The sequence below is a fragment of the Vulpes vulpes genome, chromosome 3 (assembly GCF_048418805.1).
Source record: "Vulpes vulpes isolate BD-2025 chromosome 3, VulVul3, whole genome shotgun sequence".
NCBI classification, from domain to species: Eukaryota; Metazoa; Chordata; class Mammalia; order Carnivora; family Canidae; genus Vulpes; species Vulpes vulpes.
Window position 1 is genome coordinate 63,536,025 of NC_132782.1, and position 17,171 is coordinate 63,553,195.

Consider the following 17,171-nt stretch of genomic DNA (forward strand, 5'->3'; position numbering starts at 1 on the left):
TGCCTTCGAGTCTCAGGCCACTGTGGGGTCCCAGGCTGCAATGGGGTCCCAAGCCACCATGGGGTCCCAGGCCACCTTGGGATTTCAGGCTACTGTCGGGTCCCAGGCTGCTGTGGGGTCCACAGGTCGCTGTGGGGTCACAGGCCACTCTGGGGTCTCAGGTTGCCGTGGGCTCTCAGGCCACCATGGAGTCCTGGGATGCCATGGGGTCCCAGGCTGCCTTGGGGTCTCAGGCTATTGTGGGGTCCCAGGCCGCTGTGGGGTCCCAGGCTGCTGTGGGGTCATAGGCTCCTGTAGAGTCACGGACCACCGTGGGGTCCTGGGCCAAAGCTTCTTCTTCTCAGTAGCTGTGCACCTGCTGCAGGATGGAGCACCCAGCCGGGACTCCCCCCATAGCCCTGCCAGGATGACAGGAGATGAGGCCACCTGGATGGTCAGTGGACAATGACTCAGCCAGGAGAACCCAAGAGCACCACAACCACCCTCATCCAGGGGAGATGGTGCAGGAGGTGCTCTAGGCCCCGCGGTCCGGGAACAGGCCTGAGGACAGATCCAAGATGCTGCGCTTCAGGCACTGGAACGGGCTGCCAGGGGAGCCTGCGGGTTCACTGTCTCAGGGTGTGTCGGGGGGCAAGGTGGGGGGACAACTGTCATCCAGAGACGCTGCTGGGCAGAGACCACATCCCTCAGGCACCTCTCAGGCTATGCTTCCCAGGCTTTAGAAGTCCAGCTCACCAATTCAGAAGCCCTGTTCTTTTTTTAAAAAATTGATAAATTAATTAATTAATTTGAGAAAGAGAAAGTGCGTGAGTGGGGGGAGGGGCAGAGGGAGAGAATCCCCAGCAGACCCTGTGCTGAGCACAGAGCCTGATGCGCGGCTCAATCTTACATCCCCAAGATCCTGACCTGAGCCAGAACCAAGGGTCCGAGTGCTCCACCGTCGGAGCCACCCGAGCGCCCCTCAAAACTACACTTTCTAAGTTGTATGTACGATAATGCAGCCGCTCGCACACTCGTCTCTCTGTGTGCAGTGCATTCAAATCAACTCTGTCAGGTTCAAGTAGGAGGAGACCCAACCTGAGCCAGGTAGACATTACTTTAAACATCGTTCCACAGGAAGGGTACTGGCTTTAAATCCCCATCCAGGGCCATCGAACGTTGACGAATTCCCCCATCGCGCTGGTGAACGGGCAGGATGCTGCCCTACATAATAAATAATCCGTATCCCATGGCAGCACCATCTCAAAGCATCGCTGCTCAAGTGATCCCCGCTTACATCAACCAAAGAGATGGCTCTCCCACGCACCTCAGATTTAAATTGACCGCTTTGTTTAGCACTAAATAAAATGCAGCTTTGTTAACTATCACCTCATCCTTTCGTCTGGGGAGGCCCAACTGATTGCTTCTTAAAGCCGCAAATAGACAAAGTAAAAATCCATAGGCACATTAGCTGCAGGTTACTGGTCAATAAGTGTTCATTACACGGAGCACGGGTCCTGCTCAGTCCACAGTGCCATTTGCTTTCTATTTTTATTAGCTTTGATCAAACAATAAGGTTGCTTTTTTTTTTTTTCTGGAGCAGTAAATCTGCATCGATACAAGTAAGTCTCTGACTAACGTGAGGCCTTGCATCTTTATTAGCGTAGGGAGCTGCCCTGCATGCAAACCCCCCACTCAGCCCCCTTCACTGCATCCCCACGGCTCACCTCCCAGGTGGGGAGCGTCTGAGCGGAAGCAGAAGCGGTGTCACCTTAGGGGGAGGGTTCAGGAGCCCATTCATCGTTGGCCATTGTGCTGGCACCTGCCTCCTGCACCCTCTTGGTTCCCCGCGCAGCCCCGCGGGGCGGTGGGTGTTGGGGGGCTGCCGCTCATCAGCAGCCCACATGCTTCCAGGGAGGGGTTTCCTCCTCCACGTGGGGCCTGTTTTGGCCCAGGAAGCGGTGGGACAGCCCTGGATCTTAGGGTCAGCATCCCTGCATCTGTGAGGTAAGACCATGGGTGCTGGCGGGGTTGCAAGTCAGCGGGGCCAGCAGGACCCAGTGAAGCTATAACAGAAATAACCCTCAGTTCACATCCAGTCACTGTCTGCCCTCCCGTCTGTGTTGTACAAGCTCAGATTGTTTAAAGGAGACACTGTCCCCATTATTGTCTTAGAGGAAAAAAAAATCCCTGACTGTAACACTTTTAAATCATAAGGGGGAAAATACACATTTAGTTAGTGGTTGTTTTTTTGTTTTTTGTTTTTTTTACTTTACTGTCAAAATAATGAACAAGTCAGTAGACATCTCACTGGTCTAACACTAATTTCAAAAGCAGAGCTCATCTATGAAGTAGAAAGCAGTGTATGTTATAATGTGGGTTTAAGACCAAACAATCCTTCATTTGTTCAAGGAATGCACAGACGGCTGTTTCTATTATTCTGTTGTTGATTTAGTGCAAGTTCTTGATGCTCCTTTGGAAAAAAATACTTTAAATTTCACTCGTTGGGGTCCCTTAGAGTTGATGAAACAATCAGACCCATAAAATACCAACATTTTTACTTTATTACAATCAATACCCAGAGGATGAGAGGCCCTCCCCAGGCTCCTGGAAGAGCTACTGACTCCCCCTGAGACAGGGACCCAGTGTCCCCGTCCCCCGTGAGCCCTGGGACCCTACATCCCCATCCCCCATGAGCCCACAACCCTCCTTCTGTGGGGGGGAAGCACACGCTGCCCTAGCAGGCAGCTCACACTCAGAGAGGAGCTGGTTTCCTCCTCTCGCTCTCGACCATATCATCATTTCAGCTAGCTTCCTTCACCTTTCTCCTCTACAGCTTCCCAGTATTTGAGGGAAAAGACCCCTCTGAGCCTCTCCAGATCTGGGAGTGGGGGTCAGGCTGTTCTCCGATATAGGCTCCCCCACAAGGAGGCCAAGCAGGGCACCTGCCACCTCAGGCCCACATGCCGATTAACATTCTTTGGCAATTACACCTTTCTTAACTTTTTCCTGGGATGTTCAATTCCAACGTAGTTTGGAAATTCCAGAAAAAGGAGAAAGATATCCATTCTTTTATAAATACTCTCTCTGTCTGGGAAGTTTTGATCGAGTCCTGATTCTGGAGCTGAATTATTTGTGCACAGGAGGAAATGTGGCACTCATTAGTGGAATATCCTGGACACATGGCTAACAGTCAGTAGGAAAAAGAAATTCTCAGAAAATGGTGCAAGCCAGATGGGGTTATTGTGCCACGTGTGAAGCACGGGCTTATTTACCATGGCAGGAGCTGGGGAGGCCCCATTAGCGCAGACTGCCTTCCGGGATCATGTCCTAATTGGCCTTAGGAAGCAGCACTCAGCCACATTCAGCCACTCTCCAAACACCGGGCCCGATTTTAAATCTGCCCATGATTAGGTCTAGCAAAATACGGTGTTTATTTAAAAAAAAAAAAAAAGTTTCAAAAATTCGAACTGTGCCTTGTAGAGCTTCATATGCTCATGACCTCACAGAACTGGTGCCTTAAAGTCCTCGTGATACCAGACTGACCCCTTTGATGGGAGAGTCAATCTCTAAACCTGCAGATGGAGCATGAGAAGAAGAGAGGAGAAACCATGAGTTAGAGATGAGCAACTACTCCACAGTGCATCCAGGACCGAGTATCACCCTTCCGCCCTCCCTGGGCCACGTCCTTGGATGTCTTCCAGGGTCACAGGAGCCAGGCACAGAGGAACCAGGCTTGCTGGCACCACCTCAGTCCCGTATAACCTCCACAAGCTCACCCTATAGGGCAGCGCTGTCGGGCCCTGCCCTGCGACGCTGACCTTGGTCTTCCCCAGGAAAAGCCTATGAGTGTGGGCTTCGCCCAGATTTCAGTTGCTGACGGGCAGCTGCACCATGCACACAGCTCCTCAGCTGCTGGGCTTTCCCTGGTAAGTGATGTCCTCATCCTCCGTGCCAGCCCAGCCCGCCCCATGCACCTCCAACACCATGCCAGGAGCCCACTACCTGTGTTTCTTGACCCCAGGCCCCCATGATGCCCCATTGTCCCCAACATCAAAGCCAGGCCTGGGCTCTGGGCACCATGCTGCTCCATCCACTGGGACACCCACCCATCCAGGGTCACGTGCTGAGAGATCTCCCTTGAACCCTTACCCTGAAGCTGTCTCGATGCTCCTGCCAGGCAGCCCACCAACACTCTTGTCCACCCTCCACATCTTTCTCCTGGGCTGATCGTGGGCTGTGTGTGCCCAGGGACAGCACAGGATGTGTGTGATGTTTCCCCCATTGATGCTTACTTATTGATACTACTATTAAATTCAGAGGGCCTAGATCATACCATTGCATTGTGTTCCAAGGAACATGTGCTCCTCTGTACTGGAGGAGTTAAGCACCTGGTTCTTGAATGCAGGTTCTGTTGTGCTGTGAGTTCGGGAAACATTGAGATGAGCACAGGCAAACTGGCTTCTTAACTGATGGGCTTACTTTTTTTTTTTTTCTTTTAGCACTTTCCACACATGACAGTATTGTGTCTCCATAGAAAAATCCACATATAATGGACCACAGACCCCTCTTCTGAGGCAACCCCAGTAGGATGGGAACTCTTACTAGCAAATGTACTTTTCAGAAGACCTCCTAGCTCACTCCACACCCAATACCATCTAGAGTTAAGATTGCCCCCATTTACAGGCAAAGACCAGCAGCCATGACCAGCATGGGTGGTGCCCTCTGCTCTTTGCCCTTTGGAGCCAGCAGCCTGCAGAGGGTCAGACTTGCAGGCGATGCAGGGTTGCAGGTATACCTGCCATGTGCGAGGCTCCAGAAGGAAAGCATTCCTTATCAGATGGGAGCCTGGACAGGTGCCTGGCCCATGTAGGTCTCCTGCACATCCGTGCTGTGTCTGGATCCCTCCCTTCTCTGCTGCCCAGGACCTGACCCAGTGGGGCAGGAGCTCCTTGCCAACAGGCCAGCCATCTGCCCCCATGGCCTGATGTGGCCCCAGATGTGTCACAACCACTGTCTATCTCCCCAGCTCTGCCTCAGGGAACAGCCAGACTGCATCAGATGTTCTTGGAAAGAAGGTTTGGGTCATCCGGCTCCAGCTCGGCCACAGCCAAGGGTCTCTGAGCCCCCTTTCTCTGCTATTCAGCTGTGAAGGGGAGGGGAAGGGCAGACTCAGTTGTTCTGCAGGTACTGGCATTTCTCCGGCCACCCACGGGGATTACAATGCCCCACATGCACCACCAGCTCCTCTGTTGCAGTGTTTCCAGGGTAAAGTAGAGTGTAGGGCTCCTGCTGCCCCGACCTCGCTGCCCTCAGGAATCCCACATGCCCTCCAGGGCCCGTGCTCAGACTTGGGAGCACATGTCCCTCCCTTAATAGAGCCCACAGTGTGAGGACTGCATGCATGGAGACCAGGTGACTCGCTCATCGATGTTCTCCTTGCTGGAGTCCCTGGAGGTGTGAGCTCTTCAGTTTGTCACTTTGCTGTGTACATGGATTCCATTTGGAAACCAATTCCTACGGCCAGTGAGAAGTTCATGCATCAACCAGGACCTTGCACTTGAAATATTTCTCTAATTTTCTAAAAGATGACACTTCCTAAACACTTAAAACACAACAAATGGAACCACTTTGGTGCCATGTAGAGTTGAATTAAGAAGAAAAAGAGAAATCCCATTCCTGAAAATCTTTCCTTGACCTTCAGCACTGACCCATTTGGAACCACGCTGTCCCGGCTGGATCTCAGGCTGGCAGATGCCTCCTTGCGCACAGATCCAATGGGAAAGCAGCTCACACCCGAGGCAGGGGGCACTCGAGCCATCGTGGTGCTGGGCACTGGGGGCCAGGGGCCTCATGTCCCACAGGAACCATGGGTGCAAGCCGCCCGGCCCATGGGGATGGAGGCCAGGTCCCTGCAGGGCACCCAGCACACCCAAGAGCGTGGAAATCCGACCGGACTCCAGCGCCAGTCCCGGGGCAGGTGTGCCTGGCTGCTGCATGTCCGTGGTCCGCGGTCCATGGTCACACCGGTCTCCTGCCCGGCCCCCAGGCTCCCCTCCCTCCTTCCCCTCCTTCCTGCCCAGAGTCTCCGAGAGGCCTGAGCTCGGGTCAAAGCAAAGGCAGGCTGGGCGCGCGCCGCCGAGCGAGGGCTGACCGCTGGGAGAGCCATCAGCCGCGCCGTGTGAGGATGAACCGAGCAGTAAATTAATTAATCATCATTTTATGCCTCATCAAGCACTTTGCTGAAGCTCTCAACAGGGGCTTCTCGATGAGCCAATGGGAAGCAGACTGTTTTGTTTAGCCGGGTGAGACTTCCATAAACAGGGGAGGTTTTGACAAGCTAATAAATATGTCATCCGTCTCTGCCACGGGCAGCAGCCGCCCCACCTGCAAAGTGGTGGGGTTCTGCTCGGCCTGGTGGGCCGTGAGTGATGGCGGAGTCGTGCCCAGGGAGGAGGCAGTTGAGGGGCGCAGGAAGCGGGGGGAAGGCTCCCAAAAGTTCCTTCAAGTTTTTCGGGAGGAATGCCACTGCCTTCCGGGACCCCCTGACGGTTCTCACCGCGGGCGCAGACCGTCCTGCCGCTCGTCCTTCCAGCTCTGCCTGCACATTCATCACGCAGGATGCAGGCCGCGAGGGGCTCCCCCACACCTTCCCGGATTTGGGGACAGGAGCGTATTTTAAGACTGCCCAGGCAAGACGCTGCCGAGACATCGACCTGGTGTAAGGCGCCTCCGCACCGGCTTAGGAGATGAGTTGCAAACTAACCTCAGCTCATCTCTGTTAAAACCACACACGCAGTAGAAACCACCTTCCTTGAGGAAAATGGTTTTTTTAAAAGCTAAAGAAAAGTTGATATTTGGATGCTAAGTCCAGTGACTTTATCATATGCTTTTCTTTAGTTTTTTTTTTAAATTTTTATTTATTTATGATAGTCACACACACACACAGAGAGAGAGGCAGAGACACAGGCAGAGGGAGAAGCAGGCTCCATGCACCGGGAGCCCGACGTGGGATTTGATCCCGGGTCTCCAGGATCGCGCCCTGGGCCAAAGGCAGGAGCTAAACCGCTGCGCCACCCAGGGATCCCCTCTTTAGGTTTTTAATGTCAAATGTGAAATCTGATGCAATGTTGGAATAGGATCCAGCAGGACCAGAGAAACAAAAACACTGAATGATATAAATGCAAATTCCTCATGGATCTGGGATTTGTCAGTGATTTCCAACCAATTCTTTAGAGTGAGTCTAAAATGCCCACTGAAATGTCTCCCAACTGCATCTGAGACCTAACAGGCCGCCCCAAGGAAGCCCTTCCGCATGGTGTCTTTTCTTTTCAGGTTCATACGGGGCGATCAGGAACCACAAAGCCCCCGTGAGACATGTCGGGGGTCACCTTCTGCACCTGCCACATTGGTTTCCTCTCAGGGTCAATAGAGCATCTCTCAAAGTCATCAAGCACCCTTGGATCCATCTGACCTGTGTTTTAGACCCCACCTGGGTTCAAACACCTAAGAACCAAAGAGCATGAACCCGGCATTTATGCAGAACCCAGCATTATGCATTTATCCTTGAGCTCAGATCCACAGACGTTCCTACGGTGGAGACGACACCCCTGTGTGCCCCCGTTTGAGAGATCGGGGGACCTTCCCATTTGCTCTCCCAGCCTCCTGCACCTGCTTTCCAGGTGTGGAAAGCCCCTTTTCCACGGGGCTCTCTGGATCCAGAAGCCAGGCCTGGACTTTGTTCAGGACCGGCCATACTCGGACAAGGGCCAGCAGTGCAGGTGGCCTGGACTTTCTGTCTCCTGGACGCCATCCGTCCCGATTCCCTCACAGCGGCTAGTGGAAGGCGGTCGCCGCGTCCATGGTGACATAAGGCAGGTCAGCATGAGCTCCCCCAGCAATCCCCGACTCCAGATCACCGTCAGGCTCAAGGACATGGCACCATTTTCCTCTAAAAGAGAACAAGTTGGGAGACCTTAGAACACGCTGAACAGTCCTAACAGACCTGCATTCTGTCTGTCGCATCTGGGACACACACCATTCTTGTGTGAGTTTATGGTGGAGACAAATCCACGGGATGGCTCATAAGGTTAGGGATGAGCTTGCTCACTTCTGTACATCATGCCACAGGGTGCTCCTTCACCTTGTTCCCTCACCTGTGCACTTCACGGTCAATGTCACATTCCAGGACGGGCTCTCAGAGTGAGAGCAGAGGCCAGGCCTGACTGCCTGCAGGTCACAGGCACTCGGGGTCAGATGCAGGGCCTGCACAGGCCGATGGCCCCAAACTTCATTACACAAAGGCGCTGGGAGGATTGAGACGGAACAGGCCAATGACCTCAGGGGTGATTTCTCTAAATGTTGCCTTTTTGTTCCTATTTTCTTATTTTTTTAAAGATTTTATTTATTTATTTGACAGAGAGGGAGAAGCAGTGGGAGAGGAGAAGGAGAGGGAAAAGCATGCTTCCCGCTGAGCAGGGAGCCGGACCCAGGACTAGATCCCAGGACCCTGGGATCACGACATGAGCCGAAAGCAGACTCTTTAACAGAGACACCCAGGTGCCCCATTTAATTGTCTTATTTTGAAATCTGGTTCAGGAGGAAGAAAAAAGAGCAAGGAGGAAAGGAGGGAGGGAGGTCAAGGTCAAAGACTGGGACCCTGTCTTGTACAATTTCATTCTTCCTCTACCTGCTTCTGTCCCTGGGAGCAATGAGGGGGTTCACCCAGGAAGGCAGCCTTTCCCACGTGTGAAATTCCTGAGATGTCGGTAAGAGTCCCCAGCTCGTGACTCCAGTGGCAGGTCTCTGGTGAGTTTAGAACATTGTGCTTGTTCTGGCTCCTTTTTGGCTTCACGAGCAAATTGGCAAATTAAAACTAGTCTTCCTGTAGTGACTAGTTTACTTTGCTTTAGCCTTATTTCTCAAATGTGTTAAGCATGGAGTCCTTCCTGGAGGAGAGGCTCCGGGTGCTCTGACCACACGCACTCCCTGAGCACACTTTCCTCCTCAGGTGCAGAGGTTCCGAAACTGAGGACCGTCTCCCTTCAACCACTCTGCATGCCGTTCCTGGAGTCTGGCCGTCCTTGTGTCTCCATAAAGGCCCGTGTCCGCGGTGCTATGCACGTATTCCTATATTCTCATTTATTTTTAAAATATATGCATTCTCGATGGAAGTGATATTGCCCCAAAGAGGGAGTCAAAACTGACTTTTAGGAGGCAAACACTCTCACTCATTTTATATATAAAACACAGATATATTGGCAGCACATCAACAGACAAATTGTATGCCTGCAGTATTAAAATTTATGTAGGTGGGGAAAGGTCATAAGGGGAATGATAATGAAAAATGAAAATGAGGATCACAGCTCTATTTGATTTGTCAAATTAAGAGAAAGTATATTTAGTCTCCCATCGTATCCTGTATTCTTGATACATATGTACACACACACACAGACTTTTATGTTTAGCTTCTATATTGTTTGTTGAAAATCATTTTAAGAATGCCATAGCGTCCCGAGTGGCTCCTACGGATAGCGTCTGACTGTTGGTTTCAGCTCAGGTGGTGATCTCAGGGTTGTGAGATCGAGCCCCGTGTCTGGCTCCATGCAGGCAAGGAGCCAGCTTAGGATTTTCTCTGCCTCTACCTCTCCTCACAGCTCTAATTAAAAACAGAAAATCAAATTCTATGACTTCCTCACAGGATGCACATTTTATCAGCTCACAACATTGATCTTTACACGGTCTGTGCTGTGGTATCTCCACCTCTAGTGCATTTAGTAGTCATATTTCTACTTTGGCTTTACTTTGGTTTGATTTTAGTGGTAGGTACTGGCTCATGTTTTTATTTCCTTTCCTTTTTAAAAAAAAATTTATTTAAATTCAGGGTAGTTAACATATAATGTATGACTAGTTTCAGGGGTAGAGCTCAGTTGCACACCAGGGCTCTTTCCATAGTCTGGCTATTGTGGATGTCGCTGCTATCAACATTGAGGTGCAGGTGCCCCTTTGGATCACTATGTTTGTGCCCTTTGGGTAAATACGCAGGTGTCCGATTGTTGGGTCATAGAACAGCATGGAGTTTCCTCAAAGAATTAAAAACAGAACCACCCGTATCTTTATTTTCAATCTTCCCTTGTCACTTGACTTGGGGGACTTTCTTGGGAAGAACAGAGCTGGGTTTTGCTTACAATCTGACCTCCACCCTTCCTGAATTTGGAGGTAGCTGTTCAACTGGCAGTGAGCTCAGTGATAGCACATGGGATGGCCTTACTCATCACAGGCCATGCTTCCGACCTGCAGCCTGAGGTGCCACTGCCCCTTCTGTCTCCCTATTTGACCATCTTGGTAGAGGCCCTGTTCATTCTATTGCCGGCGTGTAACAATGGCGCGAGAGAATGACGCCCATCACCTGGTTAACTTGCCTGCCCTCTCCTTCCTGCCATCTAAAGGAATAATTTAGAAAGCCTTTACTTCTCCAAATCCATCCATCTCCTGCACTCCTGGTTCTGCTGAGGGCGTTGTAAAATTTAATTCCACTTCATTAATCTGCTTTCCCATGAGGTTTGTATTTTCCCAGCATCCTTAGCTGAAGCATGTGTTACAATTGCCTCGCCATGCCCACCGTGCACTCAGATGCCATCTCATACACGGCAGGCTGACTGTGTGCCACTCTCTCCCCACCTCTGTGTCTTTTCCTACCTTGAAATTCCTGATTCAACTGTCGTTCGGCCAACTTCTTGATTATTTCCTTACACAGCAAACCACAGTGATGTTGTCTCAACATTCTCACACATTCAAAATCATTTTCATTTTTCCTGAAAGATGAATAATATCTCAGCTGAGGATACAAAATTCTTCAAAATTCAGTCCTCCGCTCTGATCCTCTCGCTTCCAGCCTCCAGTTCTGCAGATGAGAGGTCTGAGGCTGTCCCCATGCCCTTCCCCTGGGAGTCCCTGTTAACTTCTGTCTTGAATTCCTGCAGACTTCTGAGGGTGCAATTAAAATCTACTGTCCATATGTTATCCAGCTCTCCCTCTTAGGAAATTTTACTTTTTATGAATGAAAGCACAGTTCTGCAATGATATGTATCCAGAGATGCCTGTAGAGAACCAACTCAAGTGGTGACCAGTAATGGTATGTGGATATTATGAATTTTAATGCACCTTTGTTAAGAACAATCTCAATTCTGTACATATGGGCACATATTTTGTGTGGAGGACTTTCAGAGTCGTGGGTTTATATTCCAGTTACAGGAGGAAGACAACTCCACTGGTGAAGACACCCCCATACTGAGACAAGTAAGAAGGAGGTACGACAGGGTGGTCACCAGGGGCTGCTCGAGAGGGCCTGGGTGGGTGGGTAGGGGAAGCTGAAAGCTTCCTTTTCCAGTCTTTGAGCAGTCTCAGTTGTTACAACGAAGACTTCTGTTTGTGCGACTTTAAAAATAAAGTAAATCTAGAATCAAATAAAATGCACTTTAATCAAGCAACTCACCATCTGAACACCATCAGTGGTTCCCAGCCACAGAATTTGATGGGAACACGCACAGCATGTCGTGCAAGGTCTTCAGCATCTGGCTTCTTGCTGCTTCACCAGTGGGGTCTGCAGCAGCTCCTGCACCCCTGCCACAGGGCCTGCTGACTGTCTATGCCCTGGCTCCCTCCATCTCTTCGCTTGGTGTAGTCAGCCCTTCCTCCCACTCAAGCATTCACCTTCTTCTCAGACTATGTGAACACCCGGGCCCACTTTCTGCCTCTTCAGAAAACACAATAATGCTAATCCAAGGGCTTTGTTTGAGGATTAATCCCAGGCTATCTTGTGTCTCATCGACATAACTATCTCCAGATTATATTTTATATAAAATTTCATATGTTGAGCACTTCCTTCCCCAACTATGTCAGAAGTTCATGAAGGTAGAGGGATTGTCCTTAGAAATATCATACCCATAATAATGCATCACCAATTATCAATAGATCGATTCATAGTTATTTGACAATTTCCTAGAAAGCTAGAGGAGGTAGCAAGGTCTTATTTCTGCCTACAGGGCTTTCCTGGAACATGACGTATGTGCTATTTTACTGAGTAGGATCCAGCGAATATCACCACTGGTTTTCCTTTTTACGTTCCCAGCTCTAAAATATGCTTGTAAATACCAAATACTTGTAGGAGAAGGAAATTTTAGAATAGTAACTAGTTATCCTCCTTTGTCCAGCAGCTTCCTTATCTTGCATCAGCTGGGATTACTCAATGGAAGTCTATAGTTAACTCAACCTCTTTCTTTTGCATAGATGTTTGCAGATATTGTTTTAAATCCTTGGGCTTCAAAAAAAAAAATCACCGGAGTCTATGTAGATGTGGATATTTCTACATGGGCCGCTTTCACCATTTTGTCTAGAACACTGAAAGCCATGGAGTCTAGATGACTTTCTCTTTCCATCTCAAAAGCTTTGTTTTTTTCATTATATTCCTAATTGCTACTGATCTTCTTTTAATTTCTTCCTTAAGAGCAAAATACATGAACAGAAATCTCACAGAGGAAGACATAGACGTGGCCAACAAGCACATGAGAAAATGCTCCGCATCACTTGCCATCAGAGAAATACAAATCAAAACCACAAGGAGATACCACCTCACACCAGTGAGAATGGGGAAAATTAACAAGGCAGGAAACAACAAATGTTGGAGAGGATGCGGAGAAAAGGGAACCCTCTTACACTGTTGGTGGGAATGTGACCTGGTGCAGCCACCCTGGAAAACTGTGTGGAGGTTCCTCAAAGAGTTAAAAATAGATCTGCCCTACGACCCAGCAATTGCACTGCTGGGGGTTTACCCCAAAGATACAGATGCAGTGAAACGCCGGGACACCTGCACCCTGATGTTTCTAGCAGCAATGTCCACAATAGCCAAACTGTGGAAGGAGCCTCGGTGTCCATCGAAAGATGAATGGATAAAGAAGATGGGGTCTATGTATACAATGGAATATTACTCAGCCATTAGAAACGACAAATACCCACCATTTGCTTCAACGTGGATGGAACTGGAGGGTATTATGCTGAGTGAAATAAGTCAATCGGAGAAGGACAAACATTATATGGTCTCATTCATTTGGGGAATATAAATAATAGTGAAAGGGAATAGAGAGGAAGGGAGAAGAAATGTGTGGGAAATATCAGAAAGGGAGACAGAACATAAAGACTCCTAACTCTGGGAAACGAACTAGGGGTGGTGGAAGGGGAGGAGGGCGGGGGGTGGGGGTGAATGGGTGACGGGCACTGAGGGGGGCACTTGACGGGATGAGCACTGGGTGTTATTCTGTATGTTGGCAAATTGAACACGAATAAAAAATTAAAAGAAAGTTTCTTCCTTAAGAAAGCTCGGTCTGTTAGGTGGGACTCTCTGCTCTCCAGATATATTATATTCTTTGATTTTTATTATTTTGTTCTCATTTATTTCTCTGCCTTCATACAGACATTCTCAATTCTGTCTTCCAGAACAATGATTTAATGTTTCATGGTGTAAAATTTGTTCTGGTTTTATCAAATGCATTAAATTTTTCTATTCCTAACTTGTCTGCTTCCCTTTTAAAAAATTGTTTAAAAGATTTTATTTATTTATTCATTAGAGACACACAGAGAGAGAGGCAGAGACACAGGCAGAGGGAGAAGCAGGCTCTATGCAGGGAGCCCGACGTGGGATTGGATCCCTGGTCTCCAGGATCACGCCCTGGGCTGAAGGTGGCGCTAAACCGCTGAGTCACCCAGGCTGTCCAGTCTGCTTCTCTTAATGTAAACCTTAAGTGTCCTTAATGGCCTCAAATGTCTTCTTGTTCTTTTAATCTCTGCATTTTCTTAAGGAATGCTGCTCCAGGGACTGTGCATTCTTGCATTTCTTTAAGAATATTAAGAGGCAATATAACTTCTTTCTGATTCCTATAATAGAATACTGTGTTCTCTTTCTCTTGCAACCATTCATCCCAAAACTCAACGAGGTTTACCAAACCTAATCTTTAGAGTATCCCTCCAGCCCTCATCCCCATCCACCTGCCTATGTGGCTCTCATTTGCCCAGTATTAGAGCCCCCAGGTGAGTAGAGGGTGAATCGTAGGGTGGATGTAGAAGATAGAATTTGGGCCTCCTAGAAACTTCATGACTCATCAGTTGTGTGCTTCATAACTTCCCTGGGTCTCTTGGCCTAGACTAGACGGTGAGGAAGGGGCACAGCACCTTCTTCCCTTAGTTTCATTTGGAGAAGTGCATTTGTTGTACATGGAGACAGAAAGGCTTCAAAGTGCTTAGACTGTTTTTTAGTTGATATTTCTCCAGGAGCTGGTGTAAGAGCTTTCTTCATTTTCTGTGTCTTCTCTGATATTCTGACTGCGAGTTGAGAGGAAGGTGAACCAGTCTCATTGAATCTCGGTCTTTTCTTCAGACTTAGTTGTGTGATTCTTTGTAGCTCACACTGAACTATTTTCCAAAATTCTAACCACTTCCAAAAGAGATCACAGCATGCTTTCAGCCGTCTGCTCTTGGATATCCTTTGGTTGCCACCTAGTCGTGGGCTGCTACTGTCCCATTCAAGTCCTCCTGATGACTGGACCTTGCTTCTCCCTGGTGTCCCTATGCTCCTGCTCACCAGCCTCCTTGTCCTTTCCTCACATCCAGCATGAGAAAGAATGTATTGAGGAAGAATAAAAGGAACCACTTGATACTGAAAGTTCTTTTTTCTAGGACCACTCTTTCCAGTCACTAGGCCACTGAGAGGGAGTCGTGTAGAGCTACCTCCAGGGACCAGAAGCCCCTGCCCCTACATCCTCCACCTGTGCCTAACCAAACAGCCAGAGCTGCCTGCCTTGGGGATAGTTCAGTATCCACGCAGAGGCTATAGAATTTCCTTCAAGACACAGATAATAATGGCCCCTAACAAACAAAAGCTGCCCTGTCTTTCCCACCAACGCTGATGAACCTCAAGAATTTCACCCGAGGTCATTGAAAACCAGTAGGTGTAGGTCAGGATAAAAGGACAAATTCACCATGAAATCATTGTTCAAATATTAACTCTCTTTGAGTTCTCCTTAATTCCATGACCGGTGTATGGCTAAATGTCTAAATGTCTAAACGTTTCATGTTGTGTATACAGGCTTGCTGGCCACCACAGCTCCACCGATTCCCGTGGCCACTGCAGCGAGCACAATGCCATGTCTGCATGGAAAGTGGACCCATCGGTTTGTGTCCCCATGGATATTCAAATCTCCCCCAAATGGTAAGTGGGCACTTGCACCTAAACCTCTGCTCCCGTGTGAAACACACGAAAAAAAATAATTGGGAAGCTAACCTATGAACTCGAGGTAGTGGAGCCTTTAGGAATATTTCAAACAGAAATGCAGAAGGGTTTCGGCAGGGATTTATGAAGCTTGCTGATTAAGCAGTTGTATTGTGAAACACACACCAGTAATTATACCAAGTGGAATAGTCTAGGAGGCAGCATGAGGTGATGGTAATTGTAGCTCTCAGCCCTAAAGCCTTCTTAGATTAAAGAACCAACTTCTGTCTTTCACTCACACTCACATGTGCAAGTGGATGGGGTGAGGGGTAACGTTTTCAGTGGCCCAGGCTGACGCAGGCCCAATCACTACACAAGCTCCTTCTGAAGCCAGGAAGGCAGGACGTGGCATATCACACAGGAGCTCTTAGAAGATCCACACAGAAGCAACTCACACCACTTTTGCTCGGATCTCAGTGGCCGGTGCAAATCTCCTGTGCCTACCTGACCTCAGTGGGGCAGAGAAATGGCACCCTACATACACCTTAAGGAGAACTAGAGTGTTTACTGGCAAAGAGTCCAAAGATCACGAGAGCCACCAAATCTCAGGCTTGGTAGAGTTAACTCCATTGTCAGAAAAAGATAAATATGGAACATAAAGAGATCACAAAGGGAAGAGTGTGGAGAGAATGTTTGCACCAACAGAAAAAGGAAATAAAATAAAAGGACCTCATTTTCAAAACAAAATCTTACTCTGCCTTTTTCTTAAATGACATTTATTGCAACTTTTTTATTAGTGCTACTTGATAGTAACCTATGGTTTAGGCACCAAGCCATGTCCTTTTAACTAATTACATATGAAGTTTGGTGATAAATGCTTTTGCAAATCATTTTTCAAAAGTTGGATTCTTTTTTGTTGTTGTTGTTGTTGTTTCTGTTTTTTTATTTTTGTTTTTGCATTTGTAATCCAAAAGTTGGATTCTGAAACCAGGTTCATAGATGCTTCATCCCTGTCCCCACCCTTCATGCAATGTTTAGGTTTCTAAACACAACCTAAGAAATGCTAGTATACTTAATTACAGGATTTACGTGGTGTGCAGTAGAAATTTGTTATCCTGCTAGTTAGTTAGTATGTCAAATTAATAGGATATGATAAGTAATTTGTGTTCTACAGAGATTTTATTTTAAGGAGCTATCACTTTCATGTGATATAATTAAATCCATATTTTATTTAAATCTGTGTAGGGACAAACCAATACATCATAGGCAAAAGACAAACAAAAACAAAAACAAAACAAAACAAAACAACAACAACAAAAAAAACGTAGACCATATTTCCAGGACACAAACCAAAAGAACATCTGAGATGAGGATTTTCACGATAAGCTGACCCAACAGTCAACACCACTGCATCTAAAAATGGTTTTCCACATGAGGGTGGGAAGAAGAGGGAAGGATATCTTCAGGCCAGGCCATCCGACAAGTGCCTAGATTTATAAAGGCACGATTTCTGGCTTCGATGGCAGATTACCTCACTGAGAACCAGGAAACTTCGTGGAATTAATTGCTCTATTGTTTTAGAGATGACTGCCTACGTTCATCCAAGCCTCCGGGCCTTTTTCAGTCACACTAGGTGATTTTTAAAAGAATAAAACCACCTTTTATGATTCTGTAGAAAATTGAGAGGGGGCGTCTCCTCTTCCTTTAATAGTTTAAGCCACAAGACTGAAGAATCTTCCCTAGGAGGTGATCCCTCCTTAAGCAAAAACTTTCCCTCTGAAAGCAGATGAGAGAAGACAGCAGCAACAGAACTTTGCCCCAATTTTCTGGGCCGAGTGAGAAAAATATGGCTTCAAACAGGGTATAAAAAGAAGAATTAAATAGATAATACCACAGAGGACACGTTCTAGAAAGGCGCCTGTCTGCGGGAGAA